The 23,169-nt window shown below is 51.1% G+C and overlaps 8 non-coding genes across 8 annotated transcripts; all 8 read left to right on the top strand.

The window, feature by feature from the left end:
* Positions 1–2,614: 2,614 nt before the first annotated feature.
* Positions 2,615–2,688, top strand: trnat-agu (transfer RNA threonine (anticodon AGU)). The gene has a single exon. It is a non-coding gene; the product is annotated as a tRNA-Thr (tRNA).
* Positions 2,689–6,815: 4,127 nt separating this feature from the next.
* trnat-agu (transfer RNA threonine (anticodon AGU)) lies at positions 6,816–6,888 on the top strand. Its single transcript has one exon. It is a non-coding gene; the product is annotated as a tRNA-Thr (tRNA).
* Positions 6,889–7,746: 858 nt separating this feature from the next.
* On the top strand, positions 7,747–7,819 carry trnat-agu (transfer RNA threonine (anticodon AGU)). The gene has a single exon. It is a non-coding gene; the product is annotated as a tRNA-Thr (tRNA).
* Positions 7,820–10,956: 3,137 nt separating this feature from the next.
* Positions 10,957–11,029, top strand: trnat-ugu (transfer RNA threonine (anticodon UGU)). The gene has a single exon. It is a non-coding gene; the product is annotated as a tRNA-Thr (tRNA).
* A 1,777-nt stretch (positions 11,030–12,806) lies between these two features.
* Positions 12,807–12,880, top strand: trnat-agu (transfer RNA threonine (anticodon AGU)). The gene has a single exon. It is a non-coding gene; the product is annotated as a tRNA-Thr (tRNA).
* Positions 12,881–16,843: 3,963 nt separating this feature from the next.
* On the top strand, positions 16,844–16,916 carry trnat-ugu (transfer RNA threonine (anticodon UGU)). The gene has a single exon. It is a non-coding gene; the product is annotated as a tRNA-Thr (tRNA).
* A 2,696-nt stretch (positions 16,917–19,612) lies between these two features.
* Positions 19,613–19,685, top strand: trnat-ugu (transfer RNA threonine (anticodon UGU)). Its single transcript has one exon. It is a non-coding gene; the product is annotated as a tRNA-Thr (tRNA).
* A 318-nt stretch (positions 19,686–20,003) lies between these two features.
* trnat-cgu (transfer RNA threonine (anticodon CGU)) lies at positions 20,004–20,076 on the top strand. Its single transcript has one exon. It is a non-coding gene; the product is annotated as a tRNA-Thr (tRNA).
* The last annotated feature ends 3,093 nt before the right edge of the window (positions 20,077–23,169 follow it).

Genomic DNA, 23,169 nt, shown 5'->3' with positions numbered 1-23,169 from the left:
TTGGGAGCACTGTGTATAAGCCGCCCCAAAGGCCTGTTCCTCACTCTGGAGAGTCTTATTAAAGACTGAGGTCACTGTTACTGTAACCTCCCTGTGTGCAGTCTCATCTGTGTTAGGAACACAATACACTCATTCCCCTCTCTGTCACTCCATCCCCTCCCCCCTCTCTCTGTCTCCCCTCCCTCTCTTTCCACTACCCACTCTCACCCCCTCTCTTCCCTTCCCCCTCTGCCTTTTCCCTCTCCCTTTCCCTCTCCCTCTTCCCTCCCCGCCCCCCTCTTCCTCCTCTCTCTCTTTACCCTTTCTTTTCGGATTCTCCCCTTCTCCCTCTCTATCCCCTTCCTTTCTCTCTCCCCTACCCTTCCCTCTCTCTCCTGCCCCTCTCTACCCTTCCCCACTCTTTCTCTCCACTCCCGCTGTCTCCCCTTCCCCTCTGTCTCATTCCTTCCCCCTTTCTCTCTCCTTCCCCTCTCTCTTTCTCCCTCTCTCCCCTCCCCATCTCTTTCCTCTTCCCCCTCTCTCTCACTCCTTCCACTCGCTCTTTTCCCTTCTCCCTCTCTTTCTTGCTCCTTCCTCTGTCTTTCCCAGAGCAGGTGTCTCCATAGCTGACGGGTTGCAGCACTGGTCCAGTCAACCAGGGGTTGTGGGTTCAAATCGCACTGGGGCCTTTACATAATTAATTTAGTATTTAAATTTTTATCTCTAATTCATTATTCTCTTTTCCCCCTCTGCCTCTTCACTCTCCCACCCTCTCCCGGCTGTTTCTTTCTTTTCAGATTCTCCTCTTCTCACGCTCTCACTCCTTCCCCTCTCTCTCCACTTACCCCGCTTTCTCTCCTTCCATTCTCTGTATCCCCTTCCCCCTCCCTCTCTCTCTCACTCTTCCACTCTCTCCCCTTCCCTCTCTAATTTCATTCTCTCCGCAGTCCTTCCCCTCCCTTTCCTTTCTCCTCTGTCTTCCCTCTCTCTATCCCCCCCCTCTCTCCGCTACCCACTCTGTCTTTTCCCTCTCCCATCCTCTCTCTTTCCTTCCCTCCCTCCCCACCCCCACCCCCACTCTCTCCCCTTTCCCTCTCTCTTCCTCCCTGTCTTCCCTTCCCCCTCTCTCTCACTCCTTCCCCTCCCTCTCCCCTTCCCCCTCTCTCTCACTCCTTCCCCTTTCTCTCCCCTTACGCTCTCTCCGCTCCCACTCTCTCCCACTCCTTCCCCTCTCCCCCCCCCCCCTTCCACGCACCCTCTCTGTCCATCCCCTCCCTCTCTTTCCCCAACTCCCTCTTTTCGCCCCTCTCTCTCTCCCCTTCCCCATCCCCTCCCTCTCCTCTTCCCCCTCTCTCTCCCTCCTTCCACTCTCTCTTTTCCCTTCCCCTCTCTTTCCTGCTCCTTCCCCTGTATTCCTTTGAGCAGATGGCTCAGTAACTCATGGGTTAGAGCCATGGTTTAGTAAACTAGTGGGTCGTGAGTTCAAATCTCACTGGGGTCACTCAAAATAAGCTTGGCATTTAAATTCACAGTCAATTAACAAGGGCTTTAATTACAAATATTAAACAGCTCCGAGACCAAACCTGGAATTACATGCTCCCCTCTCCTCTCCCTTCCCCATCGCAACCTGTTTTACAACTTTTATTCCTCTCTCTCCCTTTCCCGCTATCTTGCTTTCCCCGTTTCTCACTGATGCCCCTCTCTTCCCCTCTCTCCTCTCACTCTCTCTCCTTCCCCCTCTCTCTCCCCTTCACCCACTCTTCCTCCTTCCCCTTCTCTCTTCTCCTCCTCCTCTCTACCTATCTCCCCTTCACGCTCTTACACACTCGTTACCCTTCTTCTCTCAATCTTACCCCTCTCTTTCCCCTTCCCCCTCTCTCTCACTCCTTCCCTTCTATCTCTCCCCTTCACCCTCTCTCTCATTACCTGCCCTCTCTCCCCTTCCCCTCCCTCGCTTTCCCCTTCCCCTCTCTCTCACTCCTTCTAGTCTCTCTTTTCCCTTCCCTTCTTTTTCCCACTCCTTCCTCTCTCTCCCTCTCTCTCCCCTTCCCCTCTCTCTCCCCTTCACCACTCTTTGCCCCCCCCGCCTCTCTCATTCCTTCCTCTCTCACTCCCCGCTTTCCCCTCTCTCCCCTTCCCTCTCTACCTTCTTTCGCTCACTTGTCCTCCTCTCTCTCCTTTGTCCTCTTTCTTCTCTCTCTCTCCCCTCCCCCTCTCTCCATTACCTACTCTCTCCCTCCGATCGCTCCTTCCCTCTCTGCCTTTTCACTCGCCCTTTCCCTTTCCCCTCCCCTCTCACCCCTCCCTCCTCTCTCGCTCTCTTTTCCCTTTCATTTCAGATTCTCCCCTTCTCCCTCTCTCTCCCCTTCCGCTTTCTCTCTCCCCTGCCTCCTCCCTCTCTTGCCTTCACATCTCTCTCCCCTTCCCCTCTCTCTCTCTCACTCGTTCCCTCTATTTCCCCTTCCCTCTCTCACTCCTACCCCTCTCTCCCTCCACTTCCCTTCCCTCTCTTCCTCTCCCTCTCTCTCCCCTTCCCCTCCCTCTCTCTCCACTTTCCCCTCTCTCTCACTCCTTCCATGCTCTCTTTTCCCTACCCCTCTCTTCCTTGCTCCTTCCCATCTTTCCCAGGGCAGGTGGCTCCATAGCTCAAGGGGTTAGAGCATTGCTCCAGTAAACCAGGGGTCGTGAGTTCAAATCTCACTGGGGCCTTCTCAAAATTAACTCTGTATTTAAATTATTAAGGGTGTCAAATATAAATATTAAACAGCTTTGAGACTGACCTTGGAACAACATTCTTCCCTCACTCTTAGACTCTTTCTCTCGACCTTCCCCATCATGACATCTTTTCCTGCTATCTCACTTCCCCCGTGTCTCACTCATTCAGAGAAACACAGAAACATGTGAAATAGGAGCAGGAGTAGGCCATTCGGCCCTTCGAGCCTGCACCACCATTCAATATGATCATGGCTGATCCTCTATCCCAACACCATATTCCCGCTTTCTCCCCAGACCCCTTGATGCCTTTTGTGTCTAGAAATCTATCTGTCTCCCTCTTAAATATATTCAGTGACTTGGTCTCCACAGCCTCCTGTGGTAGAGAATTCCACAGGTTCACCACACTCTGAGTGAAAACATTTCTCCTCATCTCGATCCTAAATTTCCTACCCCGTATCCTGAGACTGTGTGACCCCTTGTTCTAGACTTCCCAGCCCCGGGGAAACATCCTCCCCACATCCAGTCTGTCCAACCCCGTCAGAATTTTATACCTTTCAATCAGATCCCCTCTCATTCTTCTAAACTCCAGTGAATACAGGCCCAGTCGACCCAATCTCTCCTCATACCACAGTCCTGCCATCCCAGGAATCAGTCTGGTGAACCTTCGCTGCACTCCCTCTATGGCAAGTATATCCTTCCTTCGGTAAGGAGACCAGAACTGTACACAATACTCCAGGTGTGGTCTCACCAAGGCCCTGTATAACTGGAGTAAGACATCCTTGCTCCTGTACTCAAACCCTCTTGCAATGAAGGCCAACGTACCATTTGCCTTCCTAACTGCTTGCTGCACCTGCGTGGCTGCTTTCAATGACTCTCCCCTTCAACTCTCTCCCCTCACCCTCTCTTTCCGCCCGTCTCTCACCTCCCTCCTCTATCACTCTCTTTTCCTTTTCCTTTCAGATTTTCCCCTTCTCCCTCTCTCTTCTCTTCCCTCGCTCCCCTGCCCCTCTCTCAATCCAACCTACCCCTCTCTCCCTCATGTCTCTCTCACTCCTTCCCTCTCTCTCACCTTAACCTCTCTTTCCCCTTTCCCTCTCTCTCTCCCCTGTCCATCTTTCCACTTCCCTGACTCCCCTTCCCTCTCTCTGTCACTCCTTCCCCTCTCTCTCCCCTTCCCCTCTCTTTCCGACTCTGTCCCCTCTCCCTCCCTTCCACTATCTCATTCCCTTTCTTCTCGCTCACTTTCCCCTTCCCCTTCTCTCTCTCCCCTTCCCCTCTCTCCTCCTCCCTGTCTCCCCTTCCCCCTCTCTCTCACTCCGTCGCCTCCCTCTCTCCCTTTCCCCGTCTCTCTCACTCCGTCCCCTCCCTCTCTCCCCTTCCCCCTCTCTCACTCCTTCCACGCTCTCTTTTCCCTTACCCCTCCCTCTCTCTCTCCCCTTCCCCCTCTCTCTCACTCCTTCCACTCTCTCTTTTCCCTTCTCCCTCTCTTTCCTGCTCCTTCCCCTGTCTTTCCCAGAGCAGGTGTCTCCATAGCTCAGGGGTTGCAGCACTAGTCCAGTCAACCAGGGGTTGTGGGTTCAAATCGCACTGGGGCCTTTACATAATTAATTTAGTATTTAAATTCCTATCTCTAATTCATTATTCTCTCTTCCCCCTCTGCCTCTCCACTCTTCCACCCCCTCCCGGCTGTTTCTTTCTTTTCAGATTCTCCTCTTCTCACTCTCTCACTCCTTCCCCTCTCTCTCCACTTACCCCGCTTTCTCTCCTTCCATTCTCTGTATCCCCTTCCCCCTCTCTCTCTCACTCTTCCACTCTCTCCCCTTCCCTCTCTAATTTCATTCTCTCCCCAGTCCTTCCCCCCCTCTCCTTTCTCCTCTGTCTTCCCTCTCTCTATCCCCTCCCCCTCTCGCCGCTACCCACTCTGTCTTTTCCCTCTCCCTTTCCCTCTCCCATCCTCTCTCTTTCCTTCCCTCCCCACCCCCACCCCCACCCCCACTCTCTCTCCCCTTCCCCTCTCTCTTCCTCCCTGTCTTCCCTTCCCCCTCTCTCTCACTCCTTCCCCTCCCTCTCCCCTTCCTCCTCTCTCTCACTCCTTCCCCTTTCTCTCCCCTTACGCTCTCTCCGCTCCCACTCTCTCCCACTCCTTCCCCTCTCTCCCCCCCCTTCCACGCTCCCTCTCTGTCCATCCCCTCCTTCTCTTTCCCCAACTCCCTCTTTTCGCCCCTCTCTCTCTCCCCTTCCCCATCCCCTCCCTCTCCCCTTCCCCCTCTCTCTCCCTCCTTCCACTCTCTCTTTTCCCTTCCCCTCTCTTTCCTGCTCCTTCCCCTGTATTTCCCAGAGCAGATGGATCTGTAGCTCAGGGGATAGAGCACTGGTTTAGTGAACTAGGGGGTCGTGCGTTCAAATCTCACTGGGGTCACTCAAAATTAAATTCACTGTCAATTAACAAGGGCTTTAATTATAAATATTAAACAGCTCCGAGACCGACCCTGGAACAACAGGCTCCCCTCACACCCTTACCCCTCTCCTCTTCTCATCTCTCTTACACTCTCTCTCCCCTTCCAAATCTCTCTTTCCCCTTCCCCATCACGACCCGTTCTACATCTTTTTAGCCCTCTCTCACTTTCCCGCTATCCCTGTCTCTCAGTTATTCACCTCTCCCCCCCTTGCCCCTCCCTCGCCTCACCCTCACTCCTTCCCTCTCTCTCTCCTTCCTCTCTCTCTCACCCTCTCCCCTCAGCCTCTCCCCTAACCACCTCCTTCACACTCTCTCCCCTTCCCCTCTCGCACCCTCTCCCCTCAATCTCTCCCCTAACCACTTCCTTCCCCCTCTCTCCCCTTCCCACTCTCCCTCTCCCATTCCCTCTCCGCTCCCCTCTCTTTCCTCCCGACTCTCCCTTTCCTCCTCTATCTCTCTCTTTTCCTTTTCCTTTCAGATTTTCCCCTTCTCCCTCTCTCCCCTTCCCCTCCCTCTATCTCCCCTTCCATTCTCCCCCTCGCTCACTCACTCCTTCCCTCTCTCTCCCCTTAACCTCTCTTTCCCCTTTCCCTCTCTCTCTCTCCCCTGCCCGTCTTTCTCCCTCCATTTCTCCCCTTTCCCATCTCTCTCTCCCCTCCCCCTCTCTTTCCGACTCTTTCCCCTCTCTCACCCTCACTTCCACTATCTCATTCCCCTTATCCTTGATCTCTTTCCCCTCCCCCTTCTCTCTCTCCAGTTCCCCTCTCTCTTTTTCCCTGTCTCTCTGTCATATATGTAAACTCCATGTAACACCACTGCAATACTGACGGGACGGGACAGGGTAGATGTGGGAAGAATGTTCCCGATGTTGGGGAAGTCCAGAACCAGGGGACACAGTCTAAGGATAAGGGGTAGGCCATTTAGGACTGAGATGAGGAGAAACTTCTTCACTCAGAGAGTTGTTAACCTGTGGAATTCACTGCCGCAGAGAGTTGTTGAGGCCAGTTCATTCAAGAGGGAGTTAGATATGCTAAGGGAATCAAGGGGTGTGGAGAGAAAGCAGGAAAGGGGTACTGAGGGAATGATCAGCCATGATCTTATTGAATGGTGGTGCAGGCTCGAATGGCCGAATGGCCTACTCCTGCACCTATTTTCTATATTTCTATGTTTCAATGTTTCTTCCCCCTCTCTCTCCCCTCCCCCTCTCTCTCACTCCTTCCCCTCTCTCTCCCCTCACACTCTCTCTTCCTCCCTGTCTCCACTTCCCTCCCCTCTCTCCCCTTTCTCTCTCTCTAACTCCTTCCCCTCTCTCTCTCACCTCTTTCCCCTCGCTCCCCTTCCCTTTCTACCTTCACTCTCTCCCCATTCTTTCCCCTCTCTCTCCTTCCTCCTCTATCTTCCCTCTCTCTCCTGTCCCCACTCTCCACTCCCCAGTCTCTCCACCCTCTCTTCCCTTCCCCTTCTGCCTTTTCACTCTCCCTTTCCCTCTCCCTCTTCCCTCCCCTCCCCTCTCCCGCTCTCTTTTCCCTTTCTGTTTACATTCTCCCCTTCTCGCTCTCCCGTTCCCCTCTCTCTCCCCTTCCCCTCTCTCTCCCTCCTTCCACTCTCACTTTTCCCTTCTCCTCTCTTTCCTGCTCCTTCCCCGGTTTGTCCCAGCACAGGTGGCTTCATAGCTCAGGGGTTAGAGCACTGGTCCAGTAAACCAGGGTTTGTGAGTTCAAATCTCACTGGGGCCTACTGAAAATTAGTTTAGTATTTAAATTCACCGTCAATTAACAAGGGCTTTAATTATAAATATTAAACAGCTCCGAGACCAACCCTGGAACAACAGGCTCCACTCTCATCTTCTCATCTCTCGATCTGTTCGACATCTTTTTACTCCTCTATCCCTTTCCCACTATCTCACTTTCCTCATCTCTCACTCTGTTGTGTATCTGTAAAGCATGTACTCCCATGTTCCACCACCAGGGAGCTCATCCCCTGAAGTCCCAAGGGATTCCATTGGGAGCACTGTGTATAAGTCGCCCCTAAGGCCTGTTCCTCACTCTGGAGAGTCTTAATAAAGACTGAGGTCACTGTTACTGTAACCTCCCTGTGTGCAGTCTCATCTGTGTTAGGAACACAATACACTCAGTCCCCTCTCTGTCACTCCATCCCCTCCCCCCCTCTCTCTGTCTCCCCTCCCCCTCTTTCCACTACCCACTCTCACCCCCTCTCTTCCCTTCCCCCTCTGCCTTTTCCCTCTCCCTTTCCCTCTCCCTCTTCCCTCCCCGCCTCCCTCTTCCTTCTCTCTCTCTTTACCCTTTCTTTTCGGATTCTCCCCTTCTCCCTCTCTCTCCCCTTCCTTTCTCTCTCCCCTGCCCCTCCCTCTCTCTCCTGACTGTCTCTCCCCTTCCTCACTCTTTCTCTCCCCTTCCCCTCTCTCTCCCCATCACCTTTCTCTCTCACTCATTCGCCTATTTCCCTTCCCACCTCTCTCTCTCTCCCCTTCCCATCTCTCTCTCTCCCCTTCCCCCTCGCTCTCACTCATTCCACTCTCTCTTTTCCATTCCCCTCTCTTTCCTGCTCCTTCCCCTGTCTTTCTTAGAGCAGATGGCTCCATAGCTCAGGGGTTAGAGCACTGGTTTAGTAAATCAGGGGTCGTGGGTTCAAATCTCACTGGGGCCTACTCAAAATTATTTAAATATCTGTCTCTCATTCACTATCCTCTCACGACACCACTCTGTGCGAAATTAGTCTCATGCTCCATTTCCTGACTCTCTTGCTGTCACCCCTCATTCCTCCGCCCATTCCACAATCCCTCTCTTTCGCTTTGACTGGTTAGACTGACATCAGTAGTGGGGAAAATGTTGGAATGAACCATTAAGATTGAAATAGCAGTGCATTCGGAAAGCAGTGACAGGATCGGTCCAAGTCAGCATGGATTTATGAAAGGAAAATCATGCTTGATGAATCTTCTGGAATTTTTTGAGGATGTAACTAGTAGAGTAGACAAGGGAGAACCAGTGGATGTGGTGTATTTGGACTTTCAAAAGGCTTTTGACAAGGTCACACACAAGAGATTGGTGTGCAAAATTAAAGCGCATGGTATTGGGGGTAATGTACTGACGTGGATAGAGAACTGGTTGGCAGACAGGAAGCAGAGAGTCGGGATAAACGGGTCCTTTTCAGAATGGCAGGCAGTGACTAGTGGAATGCCACAGGGCTCAGTGCTGGGACCCCAGCTCTTTACAATATACATTACGATTTAGATGAAAGGATTGAGTGTAATATCTCCATGTTTGCAGATGACACTAAACTGGCTGGCGGTGTGAGCTGTGAGGAGGATGCTATGAGGCTGCAGGATGACTCAAAATTAGCTCAGTATTTAAATTCACCGTCAATTAACAAGGGATTTAATTATAAGTATTAAACAGCTCCGAGACTGACCCTGGAACAACAGGCTACACTCTCTCTCCATTTCCAAATCTCTCTCTTCCTTCCCCAGTTCTGCATCTTTTTACCCCTCTCTCCCTTTCCCGCGATCTCTCTTTCCACGTCTCTCACTCATTCCCCTCTCCCCCTTCCCCCTCCCTCGCCTCACCCTCCCTCCCTCCTCCCTCTCTGCTCCCCTCCCTCCTCTCTCTTTTCCCTTTCATTTCAGATTCTCCCCTTCTCCCTCTCTCTACCCTTCCCCTTTCTCTCTCCCCTGCCTCCTCCCTCACTCTCTTTCCCAACTTTCTCCCATTCCCATCCCTCCACTTCCCCCCCCCCGCTCTCTCTCACTCCTTCCCCATCACTCATCTTCACCTCTCTTTCACCTTGCTCAACTCCCTTCCCCATTGTCATGTATCTTACATTATTATATATAACTGTATCCTAACATGCTATACATGACTGTAATAAGACATGACCTGTAACCACCAGCATACCTTACCACCAGGGGTGCACTTGCAAGGGACAGGTATATAAGGACAGGTCTCAGGCAAGTGCAGCATTCCAGAGCTGTGATAGAAAGGTGCAGGTCCAGAGTGACCTTAACTTCACTACACGCCTCGTGTGAATCTGTACTGAGGGGACAGGACTTTACAGAGAGAAGGGATGGGGAAAGAGAGGGGAAGGGGAAGGAGTAAGAGAGTGAGGAAAGGGGAGAGACGGGAATGGGAGAAAGTTGGGAAAGAGAGAGGGAGGAGAGGAGAGAATCTGAAATGAAAAGGAAAAGTGAGGGGAGCGGAAAGGGTGTGGCGAGGTTGGGGGAAGGGGGGAGAGGGGAATAAGTGAGAGACAGGGAAAGTGAGATAGCAGGAAAAAGATGTGGAACATGTCATGATGTGGAAGCAAGCTTGTTATTCCAGGGTCGGTTGCAGAGCTGTTTAATGTTTATAACTTTTGTTAATTGTCAGTGAATTTAAATACTGAGCTAATTTTGAATAAGACCCAGTGATATTTGAACTCACAACCCCTGGTTTACAAGACCAGTGCTCTCACCCCTGAGCTATGGAGCCACCTGCTTTGGGCACGATAGCGGAAGGAGCAGGAAAGAGAGAGGAAGGGAAAAGAGAGAGTGGAATGAGTGAGAGAGAGGGGGAAGGAGTGAGAGAGAGTGGGGAAGGGGAGAGAGAGTGGGGGAAGGAGTGAGAGAGGGAAGGGGAGAGAGAGGGAATGAGTGAGAGAGAGAGAGAGAGAGGGGAAGGGGAGAGAGAGGGAATGAGTGAGAGAGAGTGGGAAGGAGTGTGAGAGAGTGGGGAAGGGGAGAGAGAGTGTGGAACGGAGGGAGAGAGGGAAGGGGAGAGAGAGGGAATGAGTAAGAGAGAGAGAGAGGGGAAGGGGAGAGAGATGTGAAGACAAAAGAGCGAGGGAGGAGGCAGGGGCGAGAGAAAGGAAGGGGAGAGAGAGGGAGAAGGGGAAAATCTGAAAAGAAAGGGAAAACAGAGCGAGAGAGGAGAGAGGGGTGGGAGGGGAGGAAAGAGAGAGTGAAAAGGCAGAGAGGGAAGGAGCGAGAGGAGAGAGAGTAGGTAGTAGAGAGAAGGGGAGGGGAGAGAGAGAGAAGATAGAGGAGGAACGAGAGAGAGGGGAAGTCGAGAGAGAATGAAAGTCGAGAGGGAAGGGGAGAGAGGGGAAGGAGAGAGAGAGGAAGGAGTGAGAGAGAGGGGGGAAGATTGGGGAAGGGGAGATTGAGGGGGAAGAGGAGAGAGAGGGGGAAGGGGAGAGAGGTGAAGAGAGTGGAATGAGTGAGAGACGGGGAAAGCGAGATTGCAGGAAAGGGAGAGAGAGGTAAAAAGATGTAGAATGGGGAACAGAGAGAGAAGCCTTTTGTATGACAGTCAGTCTCAGAGGTGTTTAATATTTATAATTAAACCCCTTGTTAATTGACAGTGAACTTCAATACTGAGCTAATTCTGAGTAGGCCCCAGTGAGATTGGAACCCAAGGACCCTGGTTTACTAGACAAATGCTCTAACCCCTGAGCTATGGAACCACCTGCCCTGGGCTGTGGGTCATTCCCCAGTTAGTGCTGTGTGTTTGAAGAATGAGGAGGGGGTCAGTGAAACGCTCAGATTGTTTCTCATCCCCCAGACTCCTGCCTCTGTCTCTTCAATATTCGCTTCTCAACATCGATATATCGGGTCTTTCACGTAGTAAAACATCCCAAGGCAACTCACTCACTCCTTCCCCTCTCTCTCACTCCTTCCATTCTTTCTCCCTTTCCCCCAATCTCACTCCTTCCCCACTCTCTCCCCTTCCCCCCTCTCTCCCCTTCCCCCTCTCTCTCACTCCTACCACTCTCTCTTTCCTGCTCCTTCCACTGTTTTTCTCTGAACAGGTGGCTCCATAGCTCAGGGGGTAGAGCACTGGTCTTGTAAACCAGGGGTTGTGAGTTCAAATCTCACTGGGGCCAATCAAAATTAACTTAGCATTTAAATTCACTGTCAATTGACAAGGGTGTGGAAGTGTTAGAATATTATAACAGTTCAAAGACCAACCCTGGAACAAAAAGCTCCCTTCCTTTCTTTCCAGCTTCCCCATCATGTCCTGTTGTACATCTTTTTAGTTATCTCGCTTTACCCGTCTCTCACTCATTCATAGAAACATAGAAAATAGGAGCAGGAGTAGGCCATTCGGCCCTTCGAGCCTGCACCACCATTCAATAAGATCATGGCTGATCATTCACCTCAGTACCCCTTTCCTGCTTTCTCTCCATACCCCTTGATGCCTTTTGTGTCTAGAAATCTATCTGTCTCCCTCTTAAATATATTCAGTGACTTGGGCTCCACAGCCTTCTGTGGTAGAGAATTCCACAGGTTCACCTCCCTCTGAGTGAAAACATTTCTCCTCATCTCGCTCCTAAATTTCCTACCCCGTATCCTGAGACTGTGTGACCCCTTGTTCTAGACTTCCCAGCCCCCGGGGAAACATCCTCCCCACATCCAGTCTGTCCAACCCCGTCAGAATTTTATACGTTTCAATCAGATCCCCTCTCATTCTTCTAAACTCCAGTGAATACAGGCCCAGTCGACCCAATCTCTCCTCATACCACAGTCCTGCCATCCCAGGAATCAGTCTGGTGAACCTTCGCTGCACTCCCTCTATGGCAAGTGTATCCTTCCTTAAGTAAGGAGACCAAAACTGTACACAATACTCCAGGTGTGGTCTCACCAAGGCCCTGTATAACTGGAGTAAGACATCCTTGCTCCTGTACTCAAACTCTCTTGCAATGAAGGCCAACGTACCATTTGCCTTCCTAACTGCTTGCTGCACCTGCATGGCTGCTTTCAATGACTCTCCCCTCCAACTCTCTCCCCTTCCCCCTCTCTCCCGTTCCCCTCTCTCCCCTTCCCCTCTCTCCCCTTCCCCTCTCTCTCTCACTCCTTACCCCTCTCCCCATAACCTCTCTTTCCCCTTTCCCCCCTCTCTCTCCCCTGCCCCTCTTTCTTCCTCTCTCTCTCCCCTTCCCCTCTCTCCTTCTCCGTCCCCTCTATTTCCAACTCCTTACCCTCTCTCTCTCCTCTTCCCCCTCTCTCTCGCTCCCCTTCTCCCTCTCTCTCTCCGTATTCCTCTCTCTCTCTCCCCTTCCCCTCTCGCTCACTCCTTCCTCTCTTCCTTTACATTTTCTCCCCTCCTCTCTCTCGCCTCCCTCTCCTTCTCCCTCACCTCCCCTGTCTCCACTCCCCTCCCTCATCCCTTTCCCTCCTTCCCTCGCTCTTGCTCTCCCCTTTCCCATCAGACTCTCCCCCTCCCCACCTCTCCCATCCCCCCTCTCTCTCCCCTTCCCCTCTCGCTCACTCCTTCCCCTCTTCCTTTTCATTTTCTCCCCTCCTCTCTCTCGCCTCCCTCTCCTTCTCCCACCCCTCCCCTGTCTCCACTCCCCTCCCTCATCCCTTTCCCTCCTTCTGAGAAACAGAGTGTTAAGGTGAGAGACAGAAAGAAAGAGAGAGAGAGAGAGTGAGAGAGACAGTGAGATAGAGAGACAGAGAGATTGGGACAGAGTGTGACTGAGTTGCCTTGGGATGTTTTACTACGTGAAAGACCCGATATATCGATGTTGAGAGGTGAATATTGAAGAGACGGAGGCAGGAGTCTGGGGCATGAGACACAATCTGAGCGTTTCACTGACCCCTCCTCATTCTTCAAACACACAGCACTAACTGGGGAATGACCCACACCCCAGGGCAGGTGGTTCCATAGCTCAGGGGTTAGAGCACTGGTCTAGTAAACCAGGGGTCGTGGGTTCAAATCTCATTGTGGACCTCCTCAAAATTAGTTTAGCATTTAAATTTGCGGTCAATTAACAAGAGCTTGAATTATAAATACTAAACAGTTCAGCGACTGACCCTGAAACTACAGGCTCCACTCTCTCTTCAATTTCCAAATTTCTCTCTTTCTTCCCCATCACAACCAGTTCCACATCTTTTTCCCGCTATCTCTCGTTCCACGTCTCTCACTCATTCCACACTCCCCCTTCCGCCTCACCCTCCCCCTCCCTCCTCCCTCTCTGCTCCCCTCCCTCCTCTCTCTTTTCCCTTTCATTTCAGATTTTCCCCTTCTCCCTCTCTCTACCCTTCCCCTTTCTCTCTCCCCTGCCTCCTCCGTCACACTCTTTCCCAACTTTCTCCCATTCCCGTCTCTCCCCTTCCCCACCCCCTCTCTCTCACTCCTTCCCCATCACTCCTCTTAACCTCTCTTTCCCCTTCCCCCTCTCTCTCACTCCTTCACTCTCTCTTTTCCCTTCCCCTCCCTTTCCTGCTCCTTCCCCTGTCACTCACATTGCAGGTGGCTCCATAGCTCAGGGGTTAGAGCACTGGTCTGATAAACCAGCGGTCATGAGTTCCAATGTCCCTGGGGGCTCTTCAAAATTAAATCCCTATTTAATTATCTGTCTCTCATTTATTATCCTCTCACTGCACCACTCTGTTGCTACATCAGTCTCATGCTCCGTTTACTGTTGCTCCTCTCTCTCAACCCCCATTCCACAATCCCTCTCTTTTGCTTTGACTGGTTAACCTGACATCAGTAGTGGAGAAAATGTTAGAATCGATCATTAAGGATGAAATAGCAGCGCATTTGGAACACAGTGACAGGATCGGTCCAAATCAGTATGGATTTATGAAAGGGAAATCATGCTTGATGAATCTTCTGGAATTTTTTGAGGATGTAACCAGTAGAGTGGACAAGGGAGAACCAGTGGGTGTGGTGTATTTGGACTTTCAAAAGGCTTTTGACATGGTCCCACACAAGAGATTGGTATGCAAAATTAAAGCACATGGGATTGGGGGCAATGTACTGACGTGGATAGAGAACTGGTTGGCAGACAGGAAGCAGAGAGTCGGGATAAATGGGTCCTTTTCAGAATGGCAGGCAGTGACCCCTTGATCCCTTTAGCCGTAAGGGCCACATCTAACTCCCTCTTGAATATATCCAATGAACTGACCTCAACAACTCGATGCGGCAGGGAATTCCACAGGTTAACAACTCTCTGAGTGAAGAAGTTTCTCCTCATCCCTGTCCTAAATGGCCTACCCCTTATCCTAAGATTGTGTCCCCTGGTTCTGGACTTACCCAACATCGGGAACAATCTACCCGCATCTAACCTGTCCAGTCCCGTCAGAAACTTATATGTTTCTATGAGATCCCCTCTCATCCTTCTAAACTCCAGTGAATAAAGGCCCAGTTGATCCAGTCTCTCCTCATATGACAGTCCAGCCATCCCGGGAATCAGTCTGGTGAACCTTCGCTGCACTTCCTCAATAGCAAGAACGTCCTTCCTCAGATTAGGAGACCAAAACTGAACACAATATTCCAGGTGAGGCCTCACCAAAGTCCTGTACAACTGCAGTAAGACCTCCCTGCTCCTATACTCAAATCCCCGAGCTATGAAGGCCAACATACCATTTTCCTTCTTCACCGCCTGCTGTACCTGCATGCCAACCTTCAATGACTGATGAACCATGACACCCAGGTCTCGTTGCACCTCCCCTTTTCCTAATCTGCCACCATTCAGATAATATTCTGCCTTCGTGTTTTTGCCCCCAAAGTGGATAACCTCACATTTATCCACATTATACTGCATCTGCCATGCATTTGCCCACTCACCTAACCTGTCCAAGTCACCCTGCAGCCTCTTAGCGTCCCCCTCACAGCTCACACCGCCACCCAGCTTAGTGTCATCTGCAAACCTGGAGATATTACATTCAATTCCTTCATCTAAATCATTAATGTGTATTGTAAAGAGCTGGGGTCTGTCAGGTTTGAAAATCCACGGCCGCATTTTATTGAAACACTCTAAGGACTAGAAAACTAACATGGGATCGTTCTATTCATTTTAAATGAACATTTTTTTGGTCACCAAACCCTCAGACCAGGCAGGCTGGGAAATGTGTGAGCAGGTACAGACATTGTGGAGTCTGGTTCACAAGCCAGACACAGGCACTGGCCAATGGGGGAAAAGTGCATTCTGGCAGGCCAATCAGGGCTCGAGTGGGGCCTGAAGCGGGGAAATCCTCAACCAATAGGGACTGCCCGGCCTAGTTTGAAAATATGACTCACCCCTAATGGATGTGGACCATCATCGACCGAATTAATATGGACAGTGGACAATCATTGCAGTAATGCCCCATCAAAGGGGAGGACCAAACCGATGGACTCCCAGGACTGTAACAAAGGACCAGCAGACTTTGAGGCACCAATGTGCACTGAAACAATACCCCTGTCCTCACACCTATCTGTACCTGTCACATCTTCTGCTTAAATATTCAAAGCTATCTCCCCGCCCAAACTTACACAGTGGACCTCCAACTGAGTTTGAGCGCTAAAAGGCCAGAACTAAATTAGTTATAGGACCTACAGAGCCGGCGGGGGTGTAGAAACAGCAGGGTGTGGGAGCAGTTGGAGAGCTTGGAGCTTGTATCCAGAGAGAGCTCTCTCTCTCTCTGTCCCTCTCGCTCTCGCCCCACCAGAGGAACCAGCAGCAGTCCCGCAGACAAAGCCACTGAGACTGAAAACCAGCAGGCAGTGGCAGTGACTTCCCACAGCTGAGCTGGGCAAGGAAACCAACCCGAGGTTGGAGGTTGGGGTCAGCTTTTGGGAGTTGAGTCAGTTTTTTAACCGGGCCCTCGCTCTGGGGAAGGTGCGCTTAACTCCAGCAGCTTTTTGCTCCGGAGCACAACCGAGAGGCAAAGAGAAGGAACCGACGCAATATCGAGGAGGAAATCCGAACCGACCAACAACGTAAAACCCACCCCAGAGGGACCCCGAGCTGAAATAAGTGCCCCCAGGAACCCCGGAGTTGATAGGATTGTGACTGTAGCCCAAACCCCCTCACAGACTCAATTTAGGATAGGAATTGGTAAGAAGGGTGGAAGTGGGAGGTGTGGTTGTGTGTGAGTGGAATGTTTTAACCTCTTGTTTTCCCCTTCCCTGTTGCGAGATTTTTCGTGTTGTTGAGTGAGATTTTGCCATTACTGCTGTTTTATGACCTCTTCCTCTGCCCTCTATCTTGGTGTTTACTATTCTAAATAAACAACATTAGCCATTTTGTTCTCTTACCCAATGTGTCTGGTGTCTCATTACTCACCCATCCTCATAAATCGCACGTACACAACCCCAGCGGAGTGTGGATTCGAACCCACACCCCCAAGCTCCCCTTACAGGTCCCAGCACTGAGCCCTGCGGCACCCCACTAGTCACTGCCTGCCATTCTGAAAAGGACCCATTTATCCCGACTCTCTGCTTCCTGTCTGCCACTTACACACTCACTCCCTCCTGTTTCGCTTTTCCCTTTCCTTTCTGATTATCCCCTTCTCTTTCTCCTTCCCCTTTCTCCCCTTCCCCCTCTCTCCACTTCTCCTCCCTGACTCCCCTTCTCCCTCTCTCACTCCTTCCCATCACTCTCTCTCCTCTTCCCTCTCTACTTTCATTCCCTCCCCATTCCTTCCCCTCTCTCTCCTTCCTCGTCTATCTTCCCTCTCTCTATCCACTCCCCCTCTCTCCGTTACCCACTCTCTAACCCCCTCTGTCTTTTCATTCTCCCCTTCCCTCTCCCGTCCCCTCCCCTCCCTCCCCTAACCCCCTCTCTCCTCTCTCTCTCTCTCTACCCTTCCACCCTTTCTTTCCCCTTCCTCCTCTCTCTCCCCTTCCCCCTTTCTCACTCCTTCCACTCTCTCATTTCCCTTCCCCTCTCTTTCCTGCTCCTTCCCCTGTCATTCTCAGTGCAGGTGGCTCCATAGCTCAGGGATTAGAGCACTGGTCTTGTAAACCAGCGGTTGTGAGTTCAAATCTCACTAGGGCCTACTCAAAATTAACTCAGTATTTAATTTCACTGTCCATTGACAAGGGCTTGGAAATATTATAATATTAAACAGTTCCTGGAACAAAAAGCTCCCCTCTTGTCTTTCCAGCTTCCCCATCATGACCTGTTGTACATCTTTTTAGCTATCTCGCTTTCCCCGTCTCTCACTCACAGCTCCGAGACTAAAACTGGAACTACAGACTCCACTCTCTCTCCATTTCCAAATCTCTCCCTTCCCCATCACAACCCGTTCTACATCTTTTTACCCCTCTCTCCCTTTTCCGCGATCTCTCTTTCCATGTCTCTCACTCATTCCCCTCTCCCCCTTCCCCCTCCCTCGCCTCACCCTCCCTCCCTCCTCCCGCTCTGCTCCCCTCCCTCCGCTCTCTTTTCCCTTTCATTTCAGGTTCTCCCCTTCTCCCTCTCTCTACCCTTCCCCTTTCTCTCTCCCCTACCTCCTCCCTCACTCTCTTTCCCAACTTTCTCCCATTCCCGTCTCTCCCCTTCCCCCTCTCACTCTCACTCCTTCCACATCACTCCTCTTAACCTCTCTTTCACCTTCCCCAACTCCCTTCCCCACCCTCTCTCCCCTTCCCCTCTCTCTCCCGTTCCCCTCCCTCTCTTTCCCCTTCCCCCTCTCTCTCACTCCTTCCACTCTCTCTTTTCCCTTCCCCTCCCTTTCCTGCTCCTTCCCCTGTCGCTCACGTTGCAGGTGGCTGCATAGCTCAGGGGTTAGAGCACTGGTTTGATAAACCAGCGGTCATGAGTTCAAATCTCCCTGGGGGCTCTTCAAAATTAGATCCCTGTTTAATTATCTGTCTCTCATTCATTATCCTCTCACTACACCACTCTGTTGCTACATCAGTCTCATGCTCCGTTTGCTGTTGCTACTCTCTCAACCCCCATTCCACAATCCCTCTCTTTTGCTTTGACTGGTTAACCTGATATCAGTAGTGAGGAAAATGTTGGAATCAATTATTAAAGATGAAATAGCAGCACATTTGGAAAGCAGTGACAGGATCGGTCCAAGTCAGCATGGATTTATGAAAGGGAAATCATGCTTGATGAATCTTCTGGAATTTTTTGAGGATGTAACCAGTCGAGTGGACAAGGGGGAACCAGTGGATGTGGTGTATTTGGACTTTCAAAAGGCTTTTGACAAGGTCCCACACAAGAGATTGGTGTGCAAAATTAAAGCACATGGTATTGGGGGTAATGTACTGATGTGGATAGAGAACTGGTTGGCAGACAGGAAGCAGAGAGTCGGGATAAATGGGTCCTTTTCAGAATGGCAGGCAGTGACTAGTGGGGTGCCGCAGGGCTCAGTGCTGGGACCTGTAAGGGGAGCTTGGGGGTGTGGGTTTGAGTCCAGACACCCCTGGGGTTGTGTACGTGCGATTTATGAGGATGGGTGAGTAATGAGACACCAGACACAGTGGGTAAGAGAACAAAATGGCTAATGTTGTTTATTTAGAATAGCAAACACCAAGATAGAGGGCAGAGGAAGAGGTCATAAAACAGCAGTAATGGCAAAATCTCACTCAACAACACGAAAAATCTCGCAACAGGGAAGGGGAAAACAAGAGGTTAAAACATTCCACTCACACACAACCACACCTCCCACTTCCACCCTTCTTACCAATTCCTATCCTAAATTGAGTCTGTGAGGGGGTTTGGGCTATAGTCACAATCCTATCAACTCCGGGGTTCCTGGGGGCACTTATTTGAGCTCGGGGTCCCTCTGGGGTGGGTTTTACGTTGTTGGTCGGTTCGGATTTCCTCCTCGATATTGCGTCGGTTCCTTCTCTTTGCCTCTCGGTTGTGCTCCGGAGCAAAAAGCTGCTGGAGTTAAGCGCACCTTCCCCAGAGCGAGGGCCCGGTTAAAAAACTGACTCAACTCCCAAAAGCTGACCCCAACCTCCAACCTCGGGTTGGTTTCCTTGCCCAGCTCAGCTGTGGGAAGTCACTCAAAATTAGATCAGTATTTAAATTTACTGTCAATTAACAAGTGCTTTAATTATAAATATTAAACAGCTCTGAGATCAACCCTCGAACAACAGGCTCCCCTCTTCTCTTACACTCTCTCTCTCCTTCCAAATCTCTCTCTCCCTTCCCCATCATGACACGTTCTACATTTTTTTACCCCTCTCTCCCTTTCCCACGATCTCGCTTTCCCCGTCTCTCACTCATTCCCCCCTCCCTCGCTACACCCTCTCTCCCTCCTCTCTCTCTCTCTTTTCCCTTTTCTTTCAGATCCTCTCCTTCGCCTCTCTCCCCTTCCCATCTCTCCCCTTCTCCTCTCTCTCTCACTCCTTCACCATCACTCCTCTTAACCTCTCTATCATCTTCCCCACCTCCCTCACTCCTTCGCCTCTCTCCCTCCCTTCCACACTCTCTCTCCCCTTCCCCTCCCACTCTTTCCCCTTCCCCTCTCTCCCTTCTCCTCTCTCTCTCTCCCCTTCCTCTCCCAATCTCTCCTCTTCCTCTCCCACACTCTCCCCCTCCCCTCTCACTCACTCACTCCTTCCCCTCTCTCTCACTCCTTCCATTCTCTCTCCCTTTCCCCCACTCTCACTCCTTCCCCACTCTCTCCCCTTCCCCTCTCTCTCCTCTTCCCCTTCTCTCTCACTCCTTCCACTCTCTCTTTTCCCTTCCCCTCTCTTTCCTGCTCCTTCCACTGTATTTTGCTGCACAGGTGGCTCCATAGCTCAGGGGTTAGAGCACTGGTCTTGTAAACCAGGGGTCGTGAGTTCAAATCTCACTGGGGCCAATTAAAATTAACTTAGCATTTAAATTCACTGTCAATTGACAAGGGTGTGGAAGTGTTAGAATATTATAACAGTTCCTGGACCAAAAAGTTCCATTCTTTTCTTTCCAGCTTCCCCATCATGTCCGGTTGTACATCTTTTTAGATATCTCGCTTTACCCGTCTCTCACTCATTCATAGAAACATCAAAACGAGGAGCAGGAGTCGGCCATTCGGCCCTTCGAGCCTGCACCACCATTCAATGTGATTGTTTCACTGACCCCTCCTCATTCTTCAAACACACAGCACTAACTGGGGAATGACCCACAGCCCAGGGCAGGTGGTTCCATAGCTCAGGGGTTAGAGCACTGGTCTCGTAAACCAAGGGTCGTGGGTTCAAATCTCACTGGGGCCTGCTCAAAATTAGTTCAGTATTTAAATTTACTGTCAATTAACAAAGGGTTTAGTTATAAATATTAAACACCTCTGAGACTGACTGTGATACAAAAGGCTCTCTGTTCCCCATTATACATCTTTTTACCACTCTCTCCCTTTCCTGTGATCTCGCTTTCCCCATCTCTCACTCATTCCCCTCTCTTCACCTCTCTCCTCTTTCCCCTCAATCTTCCCCCCTCTCTCTCACTCCTTCCTCTCTCTCTCCTTCCCCTCTCTCCCCTTCCCTCTCTACTTTCGTTCTCTCTCTCCTTCCCCTCTCTCTTGTTCCTCCTCTATCTTCTCTCTCTCTCCCCTCCCCCTCTCTCTACTACCTACTCTCTCCTCTCGCTTCTTCCCTCTCTGCCTTTTCACTCTCTTTCCTCCCCTCCCACCCCACCCTCCTCTCTCGCTCTCTTTTCCCTTTCTTTTCAGATTCTCCCCTTCTCCCTCTCTCTCCCCTTCCTTTCTCTCACCCCTGCCTCCTCCCTCGCTCTTTTGCCTTCACATCTCTATCTCCCCTTCCCCTCTCTCTCTCTCTCACTCATTCCCTCTCTGTCCCCTTCCCTCTCTCCCTCCGTTCCCCACTCTCTCACACTCCTTCCCACTCTCTCTCACTCCTTCCAGTCTCTCTTTTCCCTTCCTCTCTCTTTCCTACTCCTTCCCCTGTCAGTTCCAGAGCAGGTGGCTCCATAGCTCAGAGGTTAGAGCACTGGTCTCGTCAACCAGGTGTCGTGAGTTCTAATCTCACTGGGGCGTACTCAAAATTAGTTCAGTATTTAAATTTACTGTCAGTTAACAAAGGTTATAAATATTAAACAGCTCTGCAACCGACCCTGGAATAACAAGTTTGCTTCCCCATCACGACCTGTTCTACATCTTTTTCCCGCTATCTCACTTTCCCTGTCTCACACTCATTCCCCTCTCCCCCCTTCCCCCAATCTCGCCTCACCCTCTCTCCCTCCTCCCTCTCCGCTCCCCTCACTTTTCCTTTTCATTTCAGATTCTCTCCTCTCCTCCCTCTCTCTTTCCCAACTTTCTCCCATTCCCGTCTCTCCCCTTTCCTCACTTTCTCACTCCTTCCCCTCCCTCTCTTTCCCCTTCCCCTCTCTGTATTTTCTTTTCAGATTCTCCCCTTCTCTCTCTCTCACTCCTTCCCCTCTCTCACTCCTTCCCCTCTCTCGCCCCTTCCCCCTCTGTCTCCCCTTCCACTCTCTCTCTCTTCCCCTCTCTCCCCTTCCCTCTGTAATTTCATTCTCTCCCCATTCCTTCTCCTCTCTCTCCTTCCTCCTCTATCTTCCCTCTCTCTATCCCCTCCTCCCCTCTCCACTATCCACTCTCTCACCCCCTCTGTCTTTTCACTCTCCCTTTCCCTCTCCAGTCCCCTCTCATTCCTCCCCTCCCCCACTCTCTCTCCCCTTCCCCTCTCTCTTCCTCCCTGTCTTCCCTTCCCCCTCTCTCTCACTCCTTCCACTGACGTGGATAGAGAACTGGTTGGCAGACAGGAAGCAGAGTCGGGAATAAACGGGTCCTTTTCAGAATGGCAGGAGTGCCGCAGGGCTCAGTGCTGGGACCCCAGCTATTTACAATATACATCAATGATTTAGATGAAGGAATTGAGTGTAATATCTCCAAGTTTGCAGATGACACTAAGCTGGGTGGCGGTGTGAGCTGTGAGGGGGACGCTAAGAGGCTGCAGGGTGACTTGGACAGGTTAGGTGAGTGGGCAAATGCATGGCAGATGCAGTATAATGTGGATAAATATGAGGTTATCCACACTGGGGGCAAAAACGCAAAGACAGAATATTATCTGAATGGTGACAGATTAGGAAAAGGGGAGGTGCAACGAGACCTGGGTGTCATGGTTCATCAGTCATTGAAAGTGGGCATGCAGGTACAGCAGGCGGTGAAGAAGGAAAATGGTATGTTGGCCTTCATAGCGAGGGGCTTTGAGTATAGGAGCAGGGAGGTCTTACTGCAGTTGTACAGGGCCTTGGTGAGGCCTCACCTGGAATATTGTGTTCAGTTTTGGTCTCCTAATCTGAGGAAGGACATTCTTGCTATTGAGGGAGTGCAGCGAAGGTTCACCAGACTGATTCCCGGGATGACTGCACTGACATATGAGGAGAGACTGGATCAACTGGGCCTTTATATATTTGAGTTTAGAAGGATGAGAGTGGATCTCATAGAAACATACAAGATTCTGACGGGACGGGACAGGTTAGATGCGGGTAGATTGTTCACGATGTTGGGGAAGTCCAGAACCAGGGGATACAGTTTTAGGATAAGGGGTAGGCCATTTAGGACTGAGATGAGGAGAAACTTCTTCATTCAGAGAGTTGTGAACATGTGGAATTCCTGACTGCAGAGAGTTGTTGAGGCCAGTTCATTGGATATATTCAAGAGGGAGTTCGATATGGCCCTTATGGTACAAGGGATCAAGGAGTATGGAGAAATAGCAGGAAAGGGGTACTGAGGGAATGATCAGCCATGAATCATATTGAATGATGGTGCAGGCTCGAATGGCCTACTCCTGCACCTATTTTCTATGTTTCCCCTCTCTTTCCCCTTCCCCCTCTCCCTCTCTCTTTTCTTCTTCTCCTCTCTTTCCTGCTCCTTCCCCTGTCTTTCTAAGAACAGTTGGCTCCATAGCTCAGGGGTTAGAGCACTGATCTAATAAACCAAGGCTCGTGAGATCAAATCTCACTGATGTATTGTCATAATTCATTTAGTATTTAATTTCCCATCTCGAATTCATTGTTCTCTCTTCAGCCTCTGCCTCTCCACTCTCCCGCCCCCTCCTGGCTGTCTCTTTCTTTTCAGATTCTCCGCTTCTCACTCTCTCACTCCATCCCCTCTCTCTCCCCTTCCCCCTCACTCTCACTTCCCTCGCTAACTTCATTCTCTCCCCTCTCCTTCCTCCTCTAGCTTCCCTCTCTCTATCCAATCCCCCGCTCTCTGAACCCCTCTGCCCTTTCCCTCTCCCGTCCCCTCTCTTTCCTGCCCTCCCCACCCCAACTTTCTCTCCCTATCCCCTCTCTCTTCCTCCCTCTCTCCCCTCCCCTCTCTCCCACTC

The sequence above is a fragment of the Pristiophorus japonicus genome, unplaced genomic scaffold (genome assembly GCF_044704955.1).
Source record: "Pristiophorus japonicus isolate sPriJap1 unplaced genomic scaffold, sPriJap1.hap1 HAP1_SCAFFOLD_592, whole genome shotgun sequence".
NCBI classification, from domain to species: Eukaryota; Metazoa; Chordata; class Chondrichthyes; family Pristiophoridae; genus Pristiophorus; species Pristiophorus japonicus.
Note: the sequence above shows the minus strand (reverse complement) of the source record. Positions and strands in the feature narration are given on the sequence as shown.